The sequence below is a fragment of the Ursus americanus genome, chromosome 32 (genome assembly GCF_024610735.1).
Source record: "Ursus americanus isolate L20-20 chromosome 32, mUrsAme1.1.p, whole genome shotgun sequence".
Lineage (NCBI taxonomy): Eukaryota > Metazoa > Chordata > Mammalia > Carnivora > Ursidae > Ursus > Ursus americanus.
The window spans coordinates 901,788-912,658 of NC_142158.1; the positions used below are offsets into that span (position 1 = coordinate 901,788).

Genomic DNA, 10,871 nt, shown 5'->3' on the forward strand with positions numbered 1-10,871 from the left:
AGCTGCGGCTGCGCGCCTTTGGATTCCTTTCGTGATTTATAATCATCATTTCTTCCCTCTGAGATGAGTGGATTGCGGAGGAAATGTCCTCGCGCGCGAACCCGGCTGCGCGGTGGCTTCAGAAGGAGCGAGCAGCGAACCCAAAAAGCCAGCCTGAGGTTTCAGGAGGGGGCGGCGGAGACGGGTGTGGTCGGGCTCGTGGCCGCTCGGTTTCCCGCTTTCCGCGGGGCAGCGCCCCCCCCCGGGAGGCCGCAGCAGGTGGCGGCGCGGGGGATGGGCGGGGGGCCCGAGGGGAGCCGGGGGTGCGCGACCCCCGCGCCCCGACCCGACACCCTCGCAGCATCTCCGCTTCCGGAGCCGAAGGAACGCTCGGTGCCCGCGGGTTCACGACCCGGACAAGCTGGGCACCCGCGCCGGGGCGACAGGTGTCGCGTCCGCAACCCCCGGCGGCCCCTGCTGTGCGGGCTGGTGGGGGATGGGTGGGAATGTTGCTTCGGTGACAGGTGAGCACCCTGACAGCCCTGCGTCTGCTTCCCCTCGACCAGCCGTGGGGACCCCGCACCCCGGGAGCCGCGAAGACTTGCTGCTTCCTCGGAGGATTTAGGGGAAATGTTGGCCCGGTGCGGCCCGGATTCCCAGCCGTCGGTTCTCTGGGGCCCCCAGGGCGGTCTCCCTTACTCTGCGGCTGAAACGATTTCAAACCTATTAGAAAGTTGAGAAGGATAAAAATAGTACAAAAACACCCCGATGCCTTTTACCCAGATTTAGCTATTGTTAATATTTTGCTCCATTTGCTTTCACGTTTGCTTCCTCTTCCTCTCGTTTGAGAGTAGGTTGCAGGCCATCCTGTTCAGTCGTCCTCATGTACTTCGCTGCAGAACCGGGTCCTGTTAGGGACCCCGGGGAACCCAGCACCAACCCGGAGCCTGTTTCCTCTGCGCTCAGTTGCCAGTGGACCCGCTGGCCCGGTTTCCCCTCTGGTGCAGCGTCTACTCTGGGGTTAGGCATTGCGTCGAGTTGGCCTGTCTCTCTAGTTTTTAATCTGAAACTTTTCCACAGACTTTTTTTTTTTTTTGTCTTTTATGACATTCAACATGCCATTTGAAGCATGTCTTTTCTTCTTCTTCTCTTTTAAATAGAACGTTTTTCACTTTGGGTCTGACTGTAGTTTTCTCATGATTAGTTTCAGGTCGCGCATTTCCCACCGAGTACTGCATAGCTGGTGTTGTGTTAGGATGGTGTCTGGAGGGTGAGTGACAGCACCATGCCCAAATACTCCCGTGTTTAGCGGGAGAACTCCCACGTTCATAGTATTTAGAATGAAAAGAGCAGAGACGAGAAAAGAAGGGGGATAAGGACCAGATTTAAGGCTTGAAATTAGACGCTGTGTCTGCTTACAGAAAGCATCTTTGTAAAGTTTCCCCCGAAGATTTGAGGGAGAATTTCGCTGGGAGAGACACCCAGGGCCCAAAAATACATGGTGATAAGCTAGATCAGGGCCCTCAGAGACATTCCGGTCTCAGTCCCGAGCCTGTGACTGTTGCCTCAGTCAGCAAGAGAGTGCAGACGTGGTGGGGGTAAGGGTTCTGAGCTGGGAAAGTCATCCTGGGTTATCTGGATGGGCCCCGAATGTCACCACTCCTGTCCTTACATGAGGGAAAGCAAAGGAGAAGAAGGCAGTGTGTTCCTGGAGGGTAGATGCTGCCCTGAGGCTCCGATCGCACAGGAAGAAACCAGGAGCTCAGAAATGAAAACCCCGCAGCTCTAAAAACTGGAAAATGAAACAAAACAGATTCTCCCCTGCAGCCCCTGGAAGGAGTGCGGGCCCCACCAACACGTGTAGGACGGTAGGAGAGTAGATGTCTGCTGCTGTAAGCCACGGAGTTGGTGGTGCTTTGTTAGGCAGCCCTGTGAGACTCGAGGGCACTAAATTTTGCAAGAGGACCTCATTTTGGAGGGCACTGAATACGTTCGATCGTCTGGATGAACCAGTTTACTTATCCATTCACCTGCTGAAGGACTCTGCTTCCAAGTTCTGGCAATCATGAATAAACCTGCTATCAACTTCCACGTGCGTGTTTTGGTGGGAGCTCAAGTTTTAAACTCATATGGGTAAGTACCAAGGGGTGCGATTGCTGGATCATATGGGAAGACTATGTTTAGTCTTTTAAGAAACTGACACGCTGTCTCCCGAAGTGCCTGTAACATTGTGCATTCCCGCCAGCAAGGAGAAAGAGTTCCTGTTGCTTCACATCCTCGCCAGCATCTGACATGGTCAGTGTTTCGGACTTCGGCTGTTCTAATAGCTGTGTAGTGGCATCTTGCTCTAATTTGCAGTTCCCTCATGATGTGTTCCTTCTTTTTAATGTTTTACTTGCCAGCTGTACTCTTCAGTGTCCAGATTGTTCAGGTGTCCAGATATTTTGCCTATTTTTTAATTGGGTTATTCGTTCTCCTGTTTGTGAGTTTTAAGAGTTCTTTGTATATTTTGTATACCAATCCTTTATCAGATACGTGTTTTTCAAATATTTTCTCCCAGTCTGCCTTATCTTCTCATTTTCTTGATACTGCCTTTTGCGCAGCGTAAGTTTTTAAATTTTAATGAAGTACCATTTATTATTTCTTCCAAAGATCATGCTTTTTGTGTTGTGTCTAAGAACTCTGTCAAACCCAACATCACCTAGATTTTCTCCTGTGTTACCCATTAGAAGTTTTATAGTTATAAAGTAGCTTCCTTGCAAGCAGACCTTGTTAGGAGAACTCAGAGGTCTGGGTAAGAGCTCTTGCTTGCAAAGGAAACTCTCTGTGTACTTTGCTTTTTGATGCTTGGTGGTTCTTTTATTAAAAAGTTGAATTTTTAAAATTCATTCACTCATTCAGTCACTGAAGAGTAGCTATGGTGTGCTTACTACATTTCAAAGTGGCTACTTTTCCCTTGTCCTAGCCAGAAGCAAGAGGGTATTTTTCTGTATCTGCAAAGTGAGAGCCTGGTCGCAGAGCTCCTGGTGTTAAGATGTAGGAAAGCGTGGGGGCTCCCCCAGGATAGAGCCCCTTGCAGTTTCCAACTCTCAAGCTACCCTACACTGAGCCCCCAGCAATTCACTAATGATGGCTTAAGATTTCCTACCCTGATACTGATTTCAGCTGCAACTTCTGTTCCTGGACTTCCGCTCCTGAAAATCGTGACTATCTATCTGTCTCTCCAGCTTTGGGGCAGGTCTTTGCCCTGTGACTCAATTCTCTGGTGGGTCTAACAAGATTTGTTTTCAGCTTTTTCCTTATTATAAGGATGGGAGTGACAACTTCCAAGGTCTTTACATGTGGGATTGAAAACCAAAAGTCTTATTTCCACTTTTTATTTACATAATTAATACATGCTTGGGAATAAAGTAAAAAGTAAAACCTTACACAAATGATACGGGAAGTGCAAGAGCCCCATAACAGCAGCCCTTGAGATACCAACTTTTGACAGTTGGTATCTATTCTTGCAGATTATTTTAAATTTTGTTTAAATTCAATTAACGTATAGTGTTTTAGTAGTTTCAGAGATAGAGATCAGTGGTTCATCAGTTGTGTATAACACCCAGTGCTCATCACATCACGTGCCCTCCTTAAGGCCCATCACCCACTTACCCCCATCCCCACCACCTCCCCTCCAGCAACCCTCAGTTTGTTTCCTATGATTATGAGTCTCTTATGGTTTGTCTCCCTCTCTGATTTCATCTTATTTTATTTATCCTTCCCTTATCCTATGATCCTCTGTTTTGTTTCTTAAATTCCACATATGAGTAAGATCATATGGTAATTGTCTTTCTCTGCTTGACTTATTTCACTCAGCATAATACTCTCCAGTTTCATCCACACTGATGTAAATAGTAAGATTTCATTCTTTCTAATGGCCGAGTAATATTCCATTGTCTATATAGACCACATCTTCTTTATCCATTCATCTGCCGATAGACAACTGGGCTCTTTCCATAGTTTGGCTATTGTGGACATCGCTGCTACGAACATTGGGGTGCAGGTGCCCCTTCAGATCACTACATTTGTGTCTTTGGGGTAAATACCTAGTAGTGCAATAGCTCTATTTTTAGCTTCTTGAGGAACCTCTATACTGTTTTCCAGTGTGGCTGTACCAGTTTGCATTCCCACCAACAGTGTAAGAGGGTTCCCCTTTCTCCACATCCTCTCCAACATTTGTTTCCTGTCTTGTTAATTTTAGCCATTCTGACAGGTGTGAGGTGGTATCTCAATGTAGTTTTGATTTGTGTTTCCCTGATACCGAGTGATGTGGAGCATTTGTTCATGTGTCTGTTGGCCATTTGTATGTCTTCTTTGGAGAAGTGTCTTTTCATGTCTTCTGCCCATTTCTTGACTGGATCAGTCATGCTCTTTGGGTGTTGAGTTTGATGAGTTCTTTATAGATGTTGGATACCAGCCCTCTATCTGATATGCAGATATTTTTGATGTCAGTGCCCATTATGATTTTTCAAAAGTTGCAAAAGGCCAAGGGCAATTTCCACTTGTTTTAGTCTTACAGCACATCAAAATAAATACAAAAGGAAGATTCTAAAAATTGGGAGATACTTGAAATAATCATACTTACAGATGAACTCTGTTAACACCAAATAAGTATACAATACTTGTATGTATAATGTACTTTGGAGGTATCAAGAAAAGTCTAAATTTGAGCCTTCATGAAATTGAGGCTGAGGCTAAATGGCCCTCACTGATACTACTATCCATCGGTAGGTAATCGATCTACCTTCATATGCATTTAAAATAATAATAATAACAAAACTATACATACTATACTTGAACTTGCATCCCTCCCACCTCCACTTGATAGTTGGGTTTTAGGAAGGGAATAAGGATGTAAGTTTAAAAAAATTTTAATAGGTGTTATAAAATTATCTGTTAATGTGTTTGTGCCAATTTACATTCTCACCGCAGTATTTCAAAACATGCTTTCCAACATCTGGCCCACATTTGTTATTATTAATTTTATAAATATTTGTCAATCTGATGGAAGGGAGAATATATTACTATTTTAATTAGCATATCTGTAAATACACATGAAGTGGAGCTTCTTTTGGGACATTTATTGTCTGACTTTTTCCCTACTTCTGTGGACTGCCTGCACGTGGTCATGGTTCATTTTTTTCTGCCAGTTCTCTTTTCTTAGGGATAATAATGAGAATGCAAAGCTTTGTCAGGCAGTGGTGATTCCCAGTGCCAGGCTTGTTAAAGCACTTCGCATATTCATTCAATCCTCACAGCCGTCCTGCAGTGTTACTTATGAGCCCAACAAACTGAAATTTAAAAATAGTCCTCTGTGTACCTTGCTTTTTGGTGTTTAGTAGTTCTTTTACTAAAATACAGATTGGTTTCATTCATTCACTCAAGAACAGCTATTGTGTGCCTACTACTTGCCCCCAGCGTGCTCGGTCTAACGTGATGAATAATGAAATATGATCTCTGCCCTCTGGGGAGCACTGGAGGGAAAACAGTCCAAAAGTCTTTGTTAATCTAACGGAAATTTCTGACTCAAAATTTGTATTGAGAAATAGTTTTGAAGTCACTGGTATAAATTAGGTTTCCTTGGAACTGTGAAGAGGGACACACAAGAAGTGAACATAAGTGATTTGAACAACAAAAACTCAAGGCTTAAGGAAAATCATAAAAACTGGTAATATGGTTGTTTGACTCACTAAATGAATGAATCCTCAGTCCTCTAACGCATGGATTGTAGTGAGTTTCCCTTGATGGGTGGTGTATGCTGGAGGTGAGTTTATAAAATTCAGTAAAGAAACTTGACGGAGAGAAGAGGGTCTCCCGCGCCAAAGCTAAGAACAGAAGGAGAGGTTTCATAGGAAGGGAAAAGCACCCTGGCAAGTAAGAATCTCTTGTCTTACCATTTCTCTCCAAAATCCTGCACTAAATACAGAAAAGCATAGAAGCCTAGTGAGTGAAAGGGGTTTCTTGACGCTGGGTTTACCTAAGTTGTCGAGTTCGGCTTCTTCCTGGGAAGAAACATCACGGAGGTGGGGAGGGGGCTGGAGGTAGAGCTGGCGAGATGGCCTGCGCTAAGCCGCCGGTGAACGTGATGGAGCCCCCGCCCCGGGCATGCTGGACCCCGAATCCCGGGTCTCCCCACCCGGGCGTCCCCAGGGCGGACGCGGCCACGCTGTCAGCGGTGCTAAGACCCCAGGTCACCCCCGCGCCAGCGTGGTCTCCTCCGGGCGCGTGCGTTATCTTCTGCTCCAGCCAAGTTCTCCCGGGTCGCTGTAAGGGCCAAGCCCCAGAGAAGCGAACAGGAGAGACCTGCAGGCGCGGCCCAGCAGTCTCACGTGTTTCGGGGGCAAATCCTAGAGGGCCCAGCCTTACCCGGGAGCGGCGGTCACATCGGAGTCCCGGGCGCTGCTGCGCGCGGGCGGGGCGGCCAACAGGTGCACGCGCAGGATACCCTCCGCCTGCTGGGTGTATTGCCCATCTAGGGTGTGATGTCGTGAGGGGACCCGGACACACCTGACTGGGGGTACAGTCGTGAGCATCGAGGCCACGTTGGATCAGGGGAAATGCAGTTTCATGGATCACCGCAGAACCGACTGCGGGGTGAAGAGTCTGACCGCGCGAGGGCTGCACTCGACGAGGTGGCCGAGTGGTTAAGGCGATGGACTGCTAATCCATTGTGCTCTGCACGCGTGGGTTCGAATCCCACCCTCGTCGAGAGATTTCCCACGAACTCCTGGCTGGATGGCTGTGGGAGAACCGCCTGGATTCACTCCTGGTTCCCCCTGACCAGTTTAGATTGTGGGCAGCCACTACTGTTGCTAATTTCCCCGAGAAGGCTCTTGGGTCTCAGAGCCCGGTCTTCCTCAGCAGCACAAGAACCAGAGTTATCACCAGGGTTGGTTTGACCAACCTTCACTCTCATCCGAGATGCCCCCCCCCCCCCCCACGGACTTTCCAGGAGTTTTGAAGAAGCAGTTGAGCGAGAAAGACATTGCTGAACTTAAAGTTATCCACAGAGGTAAATAAGTTGTTTATATATTGTATTTTGCACGGTATTTTCAGCCAGATTTTAACTGTACTGCAATTTTCAACATGTTTGCTAATTTAAAGTGTCCCCTCGCCCCTGAGATGTAATTTTGAATGTGTTCATCTGTAAAACTGTAACATACGTTTTTAGAAATGAATTTGCTGCTTCCTAGGATATATGCATTTGAAATATTAGACACAGTGCCAAATTGCCCACCAAAGGAATTTTATCAGTCTACACTCCCAACCAATAATGATTGAAGTCCTTGCTCCCCTCACCCTCCCCAGTAGGATATGTTGTCAACTTTGGGCTCTCCGTTTGTTTAGTAGGTGAGAGTGATATTACAGTACGATTTAACTTCCATCTCCCTTATTACAATAGAACACCTCTGAACATTTATTGAAAATAGAATTGTTTTTGTTTTAAATCATCTGAATTTTGTTTTTGCTTTTTTGGGGGGTGCTGAGAGCAATATTTGAAATATGATTTCTGGGCTGCTTTAAGTGCTTGTTGTGAATGAAGAATTCTGGGCCTCACTCTTGATCTGTTAAATTATGATCTCGAGGAGTGTGCTTTTGAATCTGTGATTTAATAAAGCATTCAGATGTTTCTTCTGTTGACCTTAAAGACTTGTATCATCTGGCTTAGGTACCTGCCTGTTACATCTAACCACCCAGGATTCTCTTTATTTCTATAAATGTTCAGCCCAGGAAAGCTGCTCCTGTCTTCAATCTTCCCAGCCACATCTCTCCTATTTGGTACAGACTTTAAAACTGTTTTCATATCCTCAGATAATTGGCTACCATTAATTCATTCACTCTCCTCTGGACACACCTTCTCTACATAGCTGATTGCATCCTCAAATCCTGAGTTAGGTCTCTTCTCTGGAAAAGACATTTTCCCAGGGTGTGTCTGTGAGTTCTTTGAGGGAACTATCAAAGAAAATTGCACCAGATGGAGTTAAACAGTTAAAAAGTTAAGACTATTGCAATAGAAGACAGATTGAACTCAACTTGGAATACAACTGGGGCAGCCAGCAGCTTACAGCCAATGGGCAGGGTAAGGGAGTCACTGGATGGAAAATTGCTAAAAAAACAAGAACAAAAACACAAAAAACTTGATTAAATATTTAGTGGAGTAGAAGGAACTTGATTTGATATCAAGGGTAGGGGTTTCCCACCTAAACTGGCCTCAATACGATTCTTTATGAAACTGGGCTTGACAGGCCAAGGATGGAGCCTTGTTCAGAAGAACCTCACTTGTTTGGTCAAGGAGGGAGTCCTTGTTAACACCCACAGAGATTCCCTCAGCTTCCTAAAGGCATAGGAGAGCCACGGAACATGTGAGGAACCAGCAGAAGTACGCACGTGCCCTCCCAGCCTCTGTCGTGTGTCTGGCTGGTTCTGTCTCCCTGTGGCACCTGCTCCGTGGCCTTCTCCCCAGTCCTGGGTCACTTGGGCGCAGACACCCCTCCACCCAGGCCTTTTCCATTACCTTAATTTAGAGGATTGGAATAAAGTCTGAATTCGTGGATTTGAGCTAAAGTGGGTCCTTGATGCTGGATATGATCATAATGATTACATCATTAAAATATCTCTCTGTATTTAAGAAGCATTTCTTCCTTCTGTTCGTGTCACTTCATAAAGTTGGAAGGCTGGGGTCTATATGTGGTGTTGAGTTTGTTTTGGTGAGGATGTCAGTGCTGCACGGCTGAGAGAACCACAGGCTGAAGGTGGTGCTGGTTGGACGAAGGACTGCAAGTATAGAATTCCGAGACGGGAAGGCCATCAGGCCATTTCAGAAGAGAGAAGACACTTTGGGGGAGGCCTCATCACACTAGCATCAGCCAGGTGGAAAGAAGGCAGGGCCGCACCTGCTGGCGACAGCCCAAGCAGAACAGGTTCTTTCCCTGGGCAGCTGGCATTATCACAGACCATGTAAGTGCAGGTGCCATCAAGCATCCCCGGTGGGAACCAAAAGAATCTGTTTTCATAAACTTAGTGGCCTTAATTTGTTACATAAGTTCTGTGTAACCAATGGTAATTCATAATAGGAGCTAATAAATTTTCTTAGTCTAATGAATTACTGGAATTGGGAAGAGTAGGACTTGACTTTCTGTTATGAGAACATTAAAATGTTGAAGTAAAAAGGAATCTGGAAGTAGTTCACTGGATTTAAAGGTTGCCTCTTATGACATAGAAGAGATTCGTCTGTACAAAATACAGATACCTGGGTTTCCTTTTTTTTTTTTTTTAAAGATTTTATTTATTTGTTTGACACAAAGAGAGACAGCCAGCGAGAGAGAGAACACAAGCAGGGGAGCGGGAGAGGAAGAAGCAGGCTCATAGCATAGGAGCCCAAGGCAGATGCTTAACGACTGTGCCACCCAGGCACCCCTCCTTTTTTTTTTTTTTTTTTTTAATACCTGTCTCTTCCTAATTTAGCTCCTGTCCTTTTGGAAGGAAATCTTTCCTTCCTGTGGCCTGTTTCTCTCATCGTTCTAAAGGTAACATGAGTGTACGGACTTCCTAGGTTTGATCTTTATGCCCAACTCTATCTTGTCTACACGGTGAGAAGAATGTTCCTCAAGCACATTTTTGTCCCTGAGTCTCAGCTTGGGTGGTTCAATTGCAATGTTTGTTGGTGTGAGGACACCCTACCCTGGTGCCGGTCAAGGAGCATCCTGCCACCTCCAGGCTGCCCTCCAGGGATTTGGGATAGGTGGTGGGAATGAGGAGGAAGGAGAGAGGGTGGATGAGTGCTTCAAGAGTGAGAAGTGCCCTATTCATGGGGCTTGGCATCTGGGGGGGGGGAACACCTTTGTACTTGGAAATGTTGAAGATGCTGGGTGCCCCAGGGAGGTAACTTTTGAAAATGGAATTTAATCCCCAGGTTCTTCTGTTTGATTCTAATTGGGAAGTTGAATACTGCTGTGCGTACAGCTGCCATCCCAGGAACTAGAAAGTACAAGAAGTGGCATCAGGTGAGACTCGAACGCAGCTTGAGGATTCCAGGCCCAAAGTGCTAGCCGCTGCTTCATGGGACCGAGGATGGATAGCATCGTTGTGGTTAAATATCTCCTCTAAATAAATGCAGTATCTCCAACCCGGAGGTGGGTCAGGCTTCCACGGGGCCAAGCTGATAACGGACTCTGACCTGCACTGTCGCTGAAGAGGCGATGAGCAGAATACAAGTCAAGGCAGTTGGGGCACTCTCCAGCCCGCTTTGTTGCTATCCAGAGTTTGTGAGGTCTGCAGCCTACACAACTTAGGGGGTTCTGTTTAAGAAAAAGAATAGACGTTATCAACACAGAATTAGATGCAGCCACTCTCAGGTGTATGTGATATATCTGAGGATAAGAGGCAGCAGTCTTATCTACTCTCCATGATAATACACTTGGCACTTTTACAAAACATGTTTCACACAGGGCTACCCCTTCCAGGGCCTTGGGGGGTGCGTGCAAGTCAGGGGTCATGATAAACACTTCTCTGAAGGGCTGTTTGGCAGTATCTTTCAAGATAATCTCCCTCAACAATTTTTCTTTAAGTACAAAAAAATTAAAAATATTTGTTTAAGAATGTTCATTGTAATATTTTGCGATATCAGAAATTTGAAAATGTGCCCATTCACTTGATGGAAATAATAGCCAGCTACTAAAAATGCTGGGATGGAGGTAGGTACCCACATGTTGGCTTGGCAGTTTTGGGAGAGGATTTACTTTAAATCAAACAAACAAACCCCAGCAATTTCTCAATTGTAATATAGAGCATGATGTAATTTTTATGTCTTAATTTGTGGGTTTATATACTCACTTTTAAATAGGTTCGAG

At 45.8% G+C, this 10,871-nt stretch overlaps 1 non-coding gene across 1 annotated transcript; it reads left to right on the plus strand.

The window, feature by feature from the left end:
- Nucleotides 1-6,647: 6,647 nt before the first annotated feature.
- Nucleotides 6,648-6,729, plus strand: TRNAS-GCU (transfer RNA serine (anticodon GCU)). The gene has a single exon. It is a non-coding gene; the product is annotated as a tRNA-Ser (tRNA).
- Nucleotides 6,730-10,871: the final 4,142 nt, after the last annotated feature.